We start from the raw sequence: 14,851 nt of genomic DNA on the forward strand, positions 1-14,851 counted from the left end.
CCAATATGTGGTGGCTCTTCCAAGTCTCTAAGGTGTGTTTATAGAACCGCATAAACACATATCTGTTACTTGTTTAACTGTCCCTCAATCTCTAACCATTTTGCCTTTTTTCTGCCACCCTGCATGCTTATGTAACAACGTTCTGGAGACCGCTGTAGGCCCTCTTGGGGCAACTATTACAAGTACACATGCCAGGTACCCCCTACGCCATAAATCATCGTAATTTTTCTCGAGCAGCGAAGCACCCATTGTGCCACTTTTCTTCATTCTTCACAGAACCGTGATACCCGCTGCACATCTGTGAAGCATTATGTTCAGTTTGTGCTGTAGCCGATGGTGATAATTATGGCTGAGGCCTTGTAACGAATTCAAGCATTCAACGACTGGCTCGTTGCGCAATTCGCATTGTGTGACGCCAGCTTGTTATTTTAGTCTTTTGCCACGCGATATTACATATGTTAACACAATTCCTTTCCCGACATGACGCCTGTATAGAGTATTTTTGCAAAGGTGTTACGAGCACCAGCTTGACACTGGTGCAATACTCGACTGCCACGCAGTGGGCGCGAGTTAAAATCCCATCTGATCCTAGAAATGTATTTCTCATTTATTTTTTTCTTATTCAACGCGATAGCGGTTGCGGACACCGGCGGAGGCGGCGGCGGACAGCTATGGCGCAAAAATGGGCTGTCGTGATCTCATAACAGCTTTCGCTGTAACAAACTTCAGTGCCGACAATGTCCTCTCCACGCTGGTCAAAAGCAATTCTCAACAATTGCTTTTGACGCAAGATTGTATTTTTTTAATAAAATACCGTGCATTGAACAATTATACAAGAAAGGTTGAAAGCACTTTCGGCACGTCCTATATTTCGAGTAACCACAGCCAAGCCTGGTCAGTGCGTAGAAAGCGGTATGCACCCGAAAACGCCACACTCGGGTCGCTCTGCGCTCGTACAGTACACTTACTCTTGTGTTGTGACATGTTCGAAACACCACGGGCAGTGCAACGATGATGCCATGGGTAAGTAGTTGATTCCATTATTGAATACCGTCGGCTATACGTCCCTCAAAGTAACATAGTCGTCATTCGCAGTCGTTTCGGAAGGCGGCCCCAGCATGGAACTTCGGCGGAGATAGAAGAGTGCATATTCCATTCAGCCATGTTATGACACGACATACCCGATCCTGCAGCCCATAGCCACAAATACTGGAAGCGTACTGAACTGTACTAGAATCGCTTTATGGGCGACATAAAGCATCCGAAGAAGAAAAAGCAGGTGCGTAGTGGGTCGGCCCTCTGCTTCTTTGTCGCCTTCCTTCTTACGTTCCAACATCTTCCGGGGTCTCAGTTGCGGCAGCTCCGATATTTTCATAGCTTATGTAAGCTCGAAAGACACGTATCACGGACGAAGAACACACAAAAAACGCTTGTGCGTGACACTTGTCTTTTGCGCGTACAAAAGCTATGGATCACCACCAACCGGGCCGATCTCAGTGCTTGCTAAATACATCTTCTCCGTGGCTCTTTTCAAAGCTTTTCCGCTGTGCAGGAGAAACAGACAAACGCGAACAATTCCGTCATTGCCGAGGTAGGTCCTTCAACTCTTTCCAGAGGCCACATAAAGTTTGCTTTGTTGAGTGTGCCCACAATCACTATGTCTCCCCTGTACAAGTTGCGAGAAGTAGATTGAAGAGAACGAGGTGCGGATGGTTGATTAAGAACACACTCGTGCTTCCAACGTCTCCAGAAATGATCCCGCAAACTTCACCGGAGTTGTGAACGGCATAGGTAGACATTCGGATTGTTTTGCTTCAGTGAGTCGTTAGTTGAATTACCACCCGGCGAAAATTTAAGTTGTTGTCCCATAAAGAAATTCGCTGGCGTAATCGCGGATGGTTCGCAGGCTTGGAGGCAGGGACAAGTAAGTGGTCGCGAGTTAACCACAGCCTCGACCTCAGTGCGCAGCGTACTCTGTTCTTCAGCATAAAGCCTATTTCGTACGAGGACTTTCCGCAAGGACGTCTTCACCGATCTGACTACTCTTTCCCACAATCCATCCCACCATGGAGCAGCGTCCACAATGAACATTCATCATGAATTTCCATTAAATTCGCTGTGTCGTGAGGAACGACTGGAAGTCGGTCTCTTCGATTCCATCCGTTATCTTCATTAATGTTTTAGACGCATTTTTGAAGGATCGCGCGTTGTCTGAGTAAATAGCACTGGGTAATCTTTTGCTAGCAATAAATCTCTGTAATGCCAGTAGGAAGCCTTTTGCAGTGATGTAGGTCAGCAATTACGAGTGTATCGACCGCGCTGATCCACGAGGAAAAACTACGATGTACATTTTTTGATCGCATTGTCCGGTTTTGTCTTCGCGAAGCGTGGTCCCGCAAAATCCACTCCTGTAGTGTCGTATGGCTTGAACAGTTCAATCCTAAGGGCCGGAAGTGGAGCTTGTGGCGGTGGGCTTGCCTTCGATCTATAGCGAGCATATAGCGCACAACGGTTTATCACCATCTTCGCTTCGCTGTTCGGCGAGCTTGTATAATCCAAAAACACAGTCCTACGTGGCGGTCCGCGTGACTGTCCGCGCGGCGGTTATGCCCCCATGCATTGTGCCTTTCTGCCAGTCCTCTCATTCATGTTTTGCAGTTCCAACAATTCGAAGTAGTTTGTCTCCGTTAGAAACGGTCGCACGTCCGCCGCCTGTGAACATTTGGGTTGAACATGCCCCTTAAGAAGTGCTTCACCAAAAGGCTCCACTTTGAACTTGGTTTATCTAATGACACTCAGCAGCCAATACTGCCTCCGTCTTCAGACATTCATATTTCGTGAAACTTTTATTAGCCTTTTGTATAAACGCTGCACCCCCGTCGTGACTATCAGAACTTTGATGAGAGATCTTTGCATTGTTGTTTCGAAGATTGGTGTTCCCCGCTCTTGCGTTTTGTCATCCGCGTTAAGGAACATATGTGCCGACTTGATTACTTCATGATCCTCTTCAGCGGCTAAGACTTTGCTCTGTGGCTATTAGGAAAAACCTTGCTGCAGCCCACTCGGTCATTGCCATCATACGTTATTTTGTATTAACGCGTCCAGCAATTAACCTCTGGCTATCAAGTCCCCAGGATTTTCATTACTTGGGCAATGCTACCAGCTGAACATATATTTGTGTCACAGCCTTAATTTCAGTGACGTGATTTTTAACGAAGCCTTCTTCCTGAGAAGAATCCGCTTGAATCCATTTCAGAACGATTGTAGGGTCTGTGCACATAAAAGAAAGTGGTGTGTGAAAAAAAAAGATCATATGCTTCTTCTGTATATTTTAACACTCTCCTGCCTATTAGCGCTCACATTAGCTCGAGACTTGGTAAAGAGAGAGGCTTCCATGGGGCGATTCTCCATTTCGCAGCAATTAGACACTTTGTATCTTGATTCTAAAAAGACAGGGCGTGTAAACACGCACACAAGAAAGAATTCAGGACCCCACAAACGCCGACTAAGCAACTGAAGAGACGCACAACGGCTGAAAAGAAAGAAGGCGCGAAACCTTATCTGCGCATGCCGATGCAACAGGCGAACCTATCAATCCGGCACGCGTGGCAGTCTACGTGAAAGATAACTGTTAAGGCATTTGCAAAAAAACAATAAGGCGCACGCAAAAGAACAATAAAAATGAACAATACAATGCAGACAGTCTTCAAAAATAAAAAGAGCAATAACACGTAGACAAAGAGAAATGAACACAAAAGGGGAGGAGTAAAATAAGACAACCCGAGAAATATTGACGGAGAAGAAAAAATTAGATTGCGTATATACAACTATGCGGAAAGACTGAGAAGGGAAGACTTTGTACATTGTGCCATACTATGTCAAAACTTAAATGTAAACATTTCGACAGAAGTCTGTCTGGCTGGGTGGCAGAATTAAGAAGTTGAAATACCTCCAGCCACAAATTCTTGGAGGAAACCCGACATTTTGAGACCGGCTTCGTCTCTTCTTCAGGGGTGACTGTGCTGATCAGGGGGGCTTCGTCGCAGCTTGTTTTTGGCTCCGCCTTTCTCTTTCCCTCACGTTCCGGAGGCCGTGCACGTAGATCGGAGGCATTGTTCCGAGGGACCGGTTCACATTCGCAGGTGTGTTCTGGATGTGCCACGACTCGAGTAAGAGCCTCCTACCCAGATTCCTTTCCGTTTCTATGATGGAAGCGCCCTCGAAGTCAATTTTGTGGTCGTGCTTCTCGCAATGCTCTGCAAGGACACTGCGTTGTATTTCCATCTTTTTGACGTCGTTTTTGTGTTGGCGCATTCTTTCCGGGAAGCACTTACTCTCGCCTATGTAGCTCGCTGCACAGTCAGCACATGACACTTTGTAGACCACGCCCTGGTGTTGCTCCCGGGATGGTCGATCTTTCGGCCGCGGTAGTAAGCGAGCGAGCGTTGAGACCGGCTTGTGAACCACCGTGACCCCAGCTTTTCCGAGAACCCTGGCGAGCTGTTCGCTAGTTCCAGGAACATACGGGATGACGACTCGTTGGGCTGGTTTCTTCGATACCATTGTATCCGTTGGGGTGGCCAGCGTGGGAGGAGGGTCGCGTGTGTCGTTCGCAGATGCGTCTCCGCGGTGGGGAAGCTGATCTCTCGGCATGCGGCGTGCCGCACGGTGGATGAAAGCTGTCGTGTATCCGTTCTTTCTTAACTCGGCCACGACCCTCTCTTCTTCTCTCTTTCTCTCTCCTTCTGATGTGCAGATGGCTCTTGCTCGTGAAAAGAGTGCCGACACCACGGAAGCATTGTGGGCAGTGGGGTGACTCGAGGTGAAATGCAAATACCTGCCGGTGTGCGTTGGTTTTCTGTACACCGAGAAAGTCATGCGTTCACCTTGTCGTCGTACTAAAACATCGAGGAACGGTAGCGCTCCGTCTTGTTCTCTTTCCACCGTAAACTGGATTGCTTGGTCGACGGAGTTAAGATGTTCGACCTCACAATGGAGCACGTAGAAGAGGCGGCACTGCGTTCCTTTATTGAAAGGCCGAAAGTATTTGTGAGGTATGTGGACGACTGCTTCTGCATCATAAAGAGGACAGCGGTAGACAGCGTCCTCGAACATCTTAACTCCGTCGACCAAGCAATCCAGTTTACGGTGGAAAGAGAACAAGACGGCCTCAACGCTCGCTCGCTTACTACCGCGGCCGAAAGATCGACCATCCCGGGAGCAACACCAGGGCGTGGTCTACAAAGTGTCATGTGCTGACTGTGCAGCGAGCTACATAGGCGAGAGTAAGTGCTTCCCGGAAAGAATGCGCCAACACAAAAACGACGTCAAAAAGATGGAAATACAACGCAGTGTCCTTGCAGAGCATTGCGTGAAGCACAACCGCAAAACTGACTTCGAGGGCGCTTCCATCATAGAAACGGAAAGGAATCTGGGTAGGAGGCTCTCACTCGAGTCGTGGCACATCCAGAACACACCTGCGAATGAGAACCGGTCCCTCGGAACAATGCCTCCGATCTACGTGCACGGCCTCCGGAACGTGAGGGAAAGAGAAAGGCGGAGCCAAAAACAAGCTGCGACGAAGCCCCCCTGATCAGCACAGTCACCCCTGAAGAAGAGACCAAGCCGGTCTCGAAACGTCGTGTTTCCTCCAAGAATTTGTGGCTGGAGGTATTTCAACTTCTTAATTCTTATGTCAAAACAGTGCAAAGCTCGGATAAAAACAATGATTGTGGACTATGAAAAATGTCAAGATCAAGAAAATTAGCATTATAGAGACTTTGTATTCTGTGAACAGTACAGTGTTGGAAGAAGCAGGCAGGTACATGAAACGGTCTGTTCTCTCTGGTTAATTTACGCGGAATTCGAAAATTAACACAGTTGTGAAGTACAGGGCAGGATATGATACCGTGGACTAGCTTGTAAAGAAATAATAATAATAATAATAATAATAATAATAATAATAATAATAATAATAATAATAATAATAATGATAATAATAATAATAATAATAATAATAATAATAATAATAATAATAATAATAATAATAATAATCAATCAATCAATCAATCAATCATTTATTTAACGTGCCCAGGAACAACCGTAAGGTCTTTGTGCAGGCGCACGCAAAAAAAAACAATAAAAATAAACTATACAATACAGTCTTCACAAATAAAAAGAGCAAATACACGTAGACAAAGAGAAATGAACACAAAAGGGGAGGAGTAAAATAAGACAACACGAGAAATATTGAAGGGGAATGAAAAATTAGATTGCATATATACAACTATGCGGAAAGACGGAGAAGGGAAGACTTTGTACATTGTGCCATACTATGTCAAAACAGTACAAAGCTCGGATAAAAAGAATGATTGTGGACTATGAAAAATGTCAAGATCAAGAATATTAACATTATAGAGACTTTGTATTCTGTGAACGGTAGAGTGTTGGAAGAAGCAGGCGGGTACATGAAACGGTCTGTTCTCTCTGGTTAACTTACGCGGAATTCGAAAATTAACACAATTGAGAAGTACAGGGCAGGATATGGTACCGTGGACTAGCTTGTAAAGAAACAAGAGATCAGAACGATTTCGTCGGCAGTGAAGTGATGGCAATGATAATAATTCAGCAGTATTTGAACGAGATTTTTTAGCAAAGCGATGGTTATATATGCTAAGGAATTTTTTCTGGACTCGTTCAATGGTGTTACCGCTGGATTGAGCAATGCCATTCCATATCACGGACGCATACTCCAGTTGAGGAAGACATAGCGCGGTGTACAATTTTCGGAAGGGCATAGGAGAACGGAATTCTCTAGACAATCTGCAAACACAGCCTAGGGTGCGAAGACCCCGCAAAGCAACACGCTTAGCGTGAGCAGAAAAGTTTAACGTGCTATCAACAACAACACCAAGATCACTGATCTCATAAACCTTGCATAAGGACACAGAATTGACAGAGTATTGGAATGACACGCTAGATGTTTTGCGAGTGATAGACATGAATTTTGTCTTCGAGGCATTCAGAGAAAGGTTATTAGCGTTGCACCATTCGGAAAAAGAGCGCAAATCTGACTGCAGCAAGCGACAGTCGTTAACTGAATGAATTTCCTTAAAAATCTTGATGTCATCGGCATACAAGAGGAAAGAAGAATTACGAATGGCAAAAGAAACATCATTAACGTAAATTAAAAATAGGAGTGGGCCTAATACTGACCCTTGAGGGACCCCACTAGTCACTTTATACAAAGAAGATGATTGGCCATTTACCGCTACATAACAATATCTATTGAGCAGATAGCTCTGCAGGAGATTCACAACCGACAAGTCAACATCAAATTGCGCAAGTTTATCCATAATCAGTGTGTGGCTGACTACGTCAAAAGCCTTGCTCAGGTCACAGTAGATTACGTCAACCTGTCCTCTCTGAGAAATAGGTGTGGAGATCTGCGTCATGAAACTAGCAAGATTTGTGGTAGTTGAGCGGCCAGCGAGAAAACCATGTTGATTAGGAATCAATGAGCTTTTAACACTAAAAGACAATATCTTGTGAAGAGCCAGCTCGAAGATCTTTGATGTGGCACATAGTAGAGAAATCGGGCGATAATTAGAAACATCTGTTTTAGAGCCCGACTTAAATACTGGGAAAACACGAGCAGTTTTCCACATGCTAGGAAATGTGGAAGTGTCCAGGCAGTTATTAAATATCGTAGTCAGTACTGGGACAAATATACTACTATAAGCTTTTAGTATGGCGGAGGGGATGCCATCTGGGCCACATGATAAGGATGGTTTTAAGCACTTAATGCATTCGCAGATAAGATTTTCATCCAGCGACAAAGCACTGGGTGAGCGAACTGCCTTAGGCGGTCTGATATCAGTGCTAGAGTCTGAGGCCTTATAAACGGATGAGAAATGTGCGGCAAAACAGTCAGCGACGGCATGCACTTCTACCCCATTTGAGTCTAGTAGTCTGAAAGACTCTCCGCTTTTGCTGGACCGTTTACGTACATACTTCCAAAACTCAGCTGGCCTGTCAGAAGCGCTTTTTTCTAAGAATTCAATATACGAACTATGATCCCGTTTATATAGGCGTTTAGCGAGAGTTCGAAAAAAGCTGAACTCTTCCTTCCACTCGCTCGATGGAGAACATTTAGATTTCCTGTGTGCGCGATCTTTATGCTTCAGTGCACTGATAAGTTCAGATGAGAACCAGTGGGGATATTTACGTTGTTTATGTGTGTATTGGGGAATAAAATTACGCATGCTGCTCAGTACAAGCTCCGCAAACTGATCAACCTGGTCATCAACATTTGGTTTGTCAGTAACCTGTGACCAGTGAACGGTGGACAAGTAATGATACAGGCCAGTGTAATCACCTCGCTTGAAAGCAAATCTTGGAGATCTGTTTACATAACTGCTGTAGCTCGTTGTTTCGGCTGATGCGGATAATCTTACGTTAAGTGGTGGGTGGAATTTGTCAGGACGTACAAGAGAGATGCTGGAGCGGGAAACTTCAAGGGGTTGATCGTTTGACACACACAGGTCTAAGACGTTGCCACTGGAATTGACGACTGAGTTATGTTGCAGTAGGGAATTAAACGCCAGAAAGTCCAAGAGCAGGCTGCACTTTTTCTCTATGAAATGATTGTAATGAGAAAAGGTAAGCGTACTCCAGTCAATTCCAGGTACATTGAAATCCCCAAGAACAATAATTCTGTGTCCACTATGAGAAGATATCACAAGTTCAATAGAAGACATCACATCATGAAACGAGGCAGGGGAAATACTGGGTGGTAAATAGAAACATCCAATCAACAATTTTTCACGGCGCTCAAGGTTGATTTCTAGCCAGATCGATTCTTCGATGGTTTCTAGGTCTTTCCGTCTAACGGATTTCAGTGAATTGTCAATGGCAATCAGCACGCCACCGCCTTTCTGTTTGGTTTCACTGAAATCTCGGTCACTGCGGAAGGTGGTGTAGGTCGGGGGAAAAAAGTCAGATGAGGGAATTTCAGTGCCGAGCCAGGTTTCAGAGATAGCAATAATAGGAAAAGCAGACGAAAGAACATTAGAGAAAAACTCGAGTGTCTTGGTACGCAGACCCCGAGCATTTTGGTAGAATATGTCTACGTCACACGGCACTTTGGATTCCAGTCACTATCTCAGAAGGATGAAGCATGTCATCGCGCAGCTCCCCACGAAATGGCTTGAAGAGGCATCCGAGGGGCCACATCGAAGGGTCATTCAGGCGTTGTAGTGTTTCCTCGTCAACTTCAATATAGAATGAAGAATATGACTGGAACTTTGTTTGAAGTCGCCGGCAGGAGATGGGAGACAGATCCAATGAAGCAATATGTTTTTTAATGTCAGCAGTAGTGGTGTCCGGGCTCAGCTTCGTAACAAAAATGGCCTTTGGCCATTGTGGCCTTTGTGGCCGTTGAGCTACAGATATAGTGGATGTTTTCATAACTCCAAACGAGGCGGGTTTCTTCTTTCTTTCAACCTCAGTCACCGCTGCAGAAGAGGCTGTCACAGGCATCACACTGACACGCTCCGACGTGTCTACGTCAGCTGGCGGCGAAGTCGAAGATGAAAGAATTTTGGAGAGGGGTTGTTCGGAGAACGCAGGTTGCTTGGAGGTCACAGACGGGTCAACGGTCACATGCGCTGGGGGTTTCACAGGTGCCTTCACTGCCACGGCGGCCGTGCGGCGCGTCAGCTCCTCACGCAGGAAGCGGACCTCTGCACGAAGGGAGGCGACCACGCGAGCTTGTTGTTCAACACCGCGGGAATGATCCTTACGGAGCCGCTCGTTGTCTTCGCGTAGTTGGGATACCTCGTCGCTGAGGAACGAGATTCCCTCCAATGCGTCGAGGAGGAGGCGGCGCAGCCCGGCGAGTTCGTCACCCGGAGGGGTACACGTGGAGAGGGAACCGGTTTGAGAACTGCAATGCTCACCGCTGCACCCCGACGAGCTACTTTCGCTAGGCTTACCAGAAGCACGGCTCAGATCACATAAATTGCAGCAAAATGAGCGCGATCCAGACTTCAGGAGTTGCAGCTCTTCATCAGGCCAGGTTACACATTTCGCATGAACGCGTTTAGAGCAACTTTCACAGCGGAAAAACTGCTGCTTACCGAAAAACGGGCAGGAGCATAGCAAGCATGCATCCCGACTGGGAGCCATGGTGCGGGATAATAATAATAATAATAATAATGTTTAGTTGTCATGAGTACCAAAAATAATGAGGGAGAAGGCGGGAATAAACACGGCAATCCGCTTGACGAAGTTCCCACTCCCATACATGTAACAGCAGCGAGGCACGTAAAAAAATACACTCCTATGTATGTATGGAATAATACTCGTCTGCATTTAAACCAGCGTAAGAAATAAAAAAAGGAACAGAAAAAAAAGAAAACAATCACAGCGCACTAGCATTTGCTCCTAGAAAAGGAAAATCACACATATATATATATATATATATATATATGCCAACACATAAACATGCAGTTACATACAAAATACCCAATATACATAATGGCGTACATATCAATTCAGTGATACTAATAAACGGAAAAATAGAATGAAATGTTCTTAATTACTCTGCGAGAGAAATTCCCGTATTCCTACATTACTGATTTCTAATAAAATATTATGCGCGTCGATTAGCTGATTTAATATGAATGGTAACTGGTAGTTGAGCATATGCCGACCATGGTTGGTGCGGGTAGGACGGTGTGGGTAATGAGACTCATACAAACTTAAGGAGGCACGACTGCTTAAGCTGTCCTGACGTTTTTTAAAGATGATATTCGTTCTTGGGGAACCTAAACGAAGAAATTTTGGTCTGTCTGTCTGTCTCTGCCTTTCTCTTTGTCTCTCACGCGATTCAGCCACTCGGCCGAAGTTGAACCACTCGTCGAACGCTCAGCCGTCTTGAACTGGTGGCTAGGTTCATACTGATGTACACTGTCGATCAAAAAACAAACATTACGCATATTTGAGGCGCAACATTACTAGGTAAGTACGAGGTGGTGTGTTCATTTACAAGAAAACACATACGTAATTGTAAACACCCTAGTTTCTTAAGCTGCGCTGAAAATGCGACGCTATGCACGCCGACGAAAGCCATTTACCTTCTTCCTCCATGCCCTCTGCACTAGCTCATGTTTCCCGAAGTATTGCCAGATGGCGTCTATATCTCAGGCAGCGGCTCCTCTATCGTCTTTCGGCGACATTTGCAGCGAAGCACGCAGATACGCGGCCAATCTTTTACGTCTGCTTTATTCCTCCGTAATAGTCTGTAGTGGTATCAGTTAAATATGTTAAGAATGTCAAATTGAACAAAAAGATCTCTTGTTTTGTGTCCGTAAGGCAATCCATAAACTACTCTTAGTAGCCGTTTTTGTACGATAGATATTTTTTGTAGATTTGATTTAGTGGTCGTGGCCCATACAGATGTACAGTAATTTAGATGGGAACATGAAATAGAGTTACACAGCATTAATTTTATTTTGGGGGCAATATGCTTTTGTGGCGCATAAGGAGACCTGCGACGCGCGATATTTTTAAGAGGATATGGTTAACATGGTCGTCCTACTGCATATTTTCTGAGAAGTATACCCCAAGTGATTTAAAAGATGGCCCTATTTTCAGAACACTTGAATGATATAGAAGATTCGCAGAGACCGTAAAAGGTTTACTCTTGGATGAAAGATCGTAGCTTTAGACTTTGACACGTTGACGGAAAGCACATTTTCATCTGACAATTTTTCTAGTTTTGCAATAAGTTATTCGCTCGAATTATTACGTCATTAAGATTCTTATTTGACATAAATATAATTATGTCACCCGCAAATAACATAAAACCGGTAACTTTATCAATGTTTACGATGTCATTAATGGAGATGTTAAAAAGTAGTGGTCCAAGAATACTGCCTTGAGGCACACCGCAGGCAGCATGGCGCGAAGATAACTCAAATTGATGAATTTAGACATATTGAGTTCGCGACGACAAATAAGGCTTTATGAGGAGCAAGGCATGACCCCTTATCCCGCATATTTCTAACCTTTGAAAATGAATTTCGTGATTTATTCTATCAAAAGCCTTGGTGTAATCCACAAATATTACTAAGACAATTTTCTTTTGTTCAAAACATTCTAGTATGTGCTCTTTTTGATGAAACAGCGCCAATTCAGTGGAACGATTTTTCCTAAAACCATATTGGCAGTCGGTGATGATATCATTCGCTTCGGAAAATTTCTCTATACGTCGAAGGATAACTTTTTGAAGCCCCTTAGAAAAAACAGGTAGGATGCTGATAGGTCGATAATTTGAAAAATCATTTATGTCGCATTTTATGCAAAACGGTTACCCTAGCAATTTGCATGCCTGAAAGAAACTGTGCAGATTGAAAACATAAATTATATAAATATGCCAGTACATCAGATATGACATCGATTACATCCTTGACAGGACGTATTTGAATGTCGTTAACATCACGGGAGGTACTGTTGTTAACATCGGAAAATATGCTTATTATTTCATTTTTATCAACAGGTTCTAAAAACATGGTGGGTGATACCCCCGTAATAGACTGTGTAGGTATATCTACTTGGATGTTTTATTGCGCAATAAAGTAGTCATTGAACGCATCACTAGAGATTTGCCTATAAATTCACGGCCACTCTGAATGACCCTTTCCAGTGGTCTTCGATCGTCATTTGAAGGATGGAGTGACCTAACGTTTTTCCAAATTTTATCCAAACCTCTTACTGTGCATCCAAAATACGTTTCATGTTAACTTCGTCTAGCATTTCCAATGTCGTTGTTTAAATTATCATTCTACTTTTTGAAGTCATGCAGCGTGGGAATGCCTCTGGTAGTGGTAAACTGTTTTTTTTTTTTCTGATACGAGCTTGTAATTCACGGGTTATCTAGAATTTTCTTAGTCTTTTATGGGATTCTCTCTCTTTGAAAGGAAAGTGCTTTTTTGTCTAATGAGCAGAATTTCTCCACGAATAGTTGACATGCGGTTTTCCTATCAGTTTCCCTATGTATATCGCGCCAATCTGTATTTGATAAGACGAAGCGGAAAATATCCAGTGCATCGGATGTTACGAGCTGGTAAAATTTCTTAGTCCGAACTGTTCGTGTGGGAATTGCTTTCTCGCAAAAAACGGTGTATGCCCAAGTGATCACTCAGATCCCAGCAAGTAACACCCGAATGTATGTTTGACATGTCTATGTTCTTGACGAACAGGTCCAAAGGTGTTTCAGAAGTTGTGATTCGGGTAGGTGTTTTAGTTACAATTGTGAATCCGTAGGAGCACAATAGAACAATAAAACAAATGCTGTTAGTAGACAATGTGAGCTTATCAATATTAAAGTTCCACTGAATATACCGTCATACTTATGCATATCAATTAATCTGAGGTAACCTTCAAAGAAATCAAGGAATGCACACATGTCACCTCTAGGTGGTCTGTAAAATGCTGATACTACCGTATTATTTCTAATTATAGTTGAAACGACTTCTACATCGGCAGAACAAAAGCAAAATTCTTGTATTGTGACAGATTCAATTTTTTCGTGAAGTAAAGTACACACGCCCCCGCCTCGACGGCCATCACGGTTGACATTAAATGTTTCGTATAGAGATACATTCAGGCTTGTATTACCATCAAGCCAAGTTTCCCAAATTATTATGACATCAAGTATAAATGCAATGTTATCGAGTAGCATCTGAAAATAATTTGTTTTGTTGCTTATTGAGGGAATATTTAGATGTAAACACTTAATTACGTTCTGTTTAAGCCCCTTCTGAGGAATGATGTTGTGCATGTCACGGGGTAATAAAGATTGGCCAGCATGAATAAATTTTGCAGATGCTACAAGTGAACCAGCTGGAGAAACGGTCTTATCTGCAAGCATTACTAAAATTTAAAAATAACAACAAACTACACAAGTGTTAATGCTATATGTCATTTTACATTACAGTGAAATTTCGTTTCTTGTTTATAGAAGTTACTGGCTGGGTTTCCATTCAGTCACCTTTTAAGAAAGTCGAAAAAAGGCCCATGGAAGCTCTACAGAAATATAAGATCGTGCACCTTACTCTTTTATAACCGGAGAAAAGTAAGAAAAAAAAGAAGATGAATTGGAGCCCAATGTACTTCCCCTATCATCTCGACAATACAGCAAGGATACGACTCACCGACATCACTAAGTTCATTCTCTAGTATTTATGAAGAACTGACCATCTTATCTTTGTCTTCTGCACTCTGAAACCTGATCTTTGGTGAGCCATGTGACTGTCTTGCAAAGATTACCTCATGCTTACGCGCTATAGCTCGACCATGTAATCGCTTCAGTTCTGGACACAGGTGCTTGTTCACGAACAAGGTTGATCGAGCATCGATGCCGACTTCAGAAGAATTCAACGTTGCAGTGCGTGCACTCCTCAAAAAGCTATCTCGCTTTTGCCTATGCAGGAGCTGCACTGTCACATTCTTTTTAGTTTCGTTCTTGGCTGTTCGAACCCAGCGATTATGTGCAATATCACTTGCGAGGAGTAGGACCCTGATATGTTCGCCAATTTTGGTGATCACTTCAGCCAGGTCCACAGAGGCACTGTACAGTATACCTTTAACTGCTACGTTGGCTTTCCGAGAATACTGCTCAGCCTAAAGTATTCGACATTGGTGGTCTTTTACCTGCTGCAAGAGGTTTTACCTGCTGCATGAGTACATGAATTTGGCGTTTCATTCTTTAGGTTCTTTGTTTTACACTTTGATTTCCTCGTATTCTTTGTTCGCATGAGCCAGGGAAGTCTTGATATCTCTCAAT

Source organism: Rhipicephalus sanguineus, chromosome 9 (assembly GCF_013339695.2).
Source record: "Rhipicephalus sanguineus isolate Rsan-2018 chromosome 9, BIME_Rsan_1.4, whole genome shotgun sequence".
Classification (NCBI taxonomy): domain Eukaryota; kingdom Metazoa; phylum Arthropoda; class Arachnida; order Ixodida; family Ixodidae; genus Rhipicephalus; species Rhipicephalus sanguineus.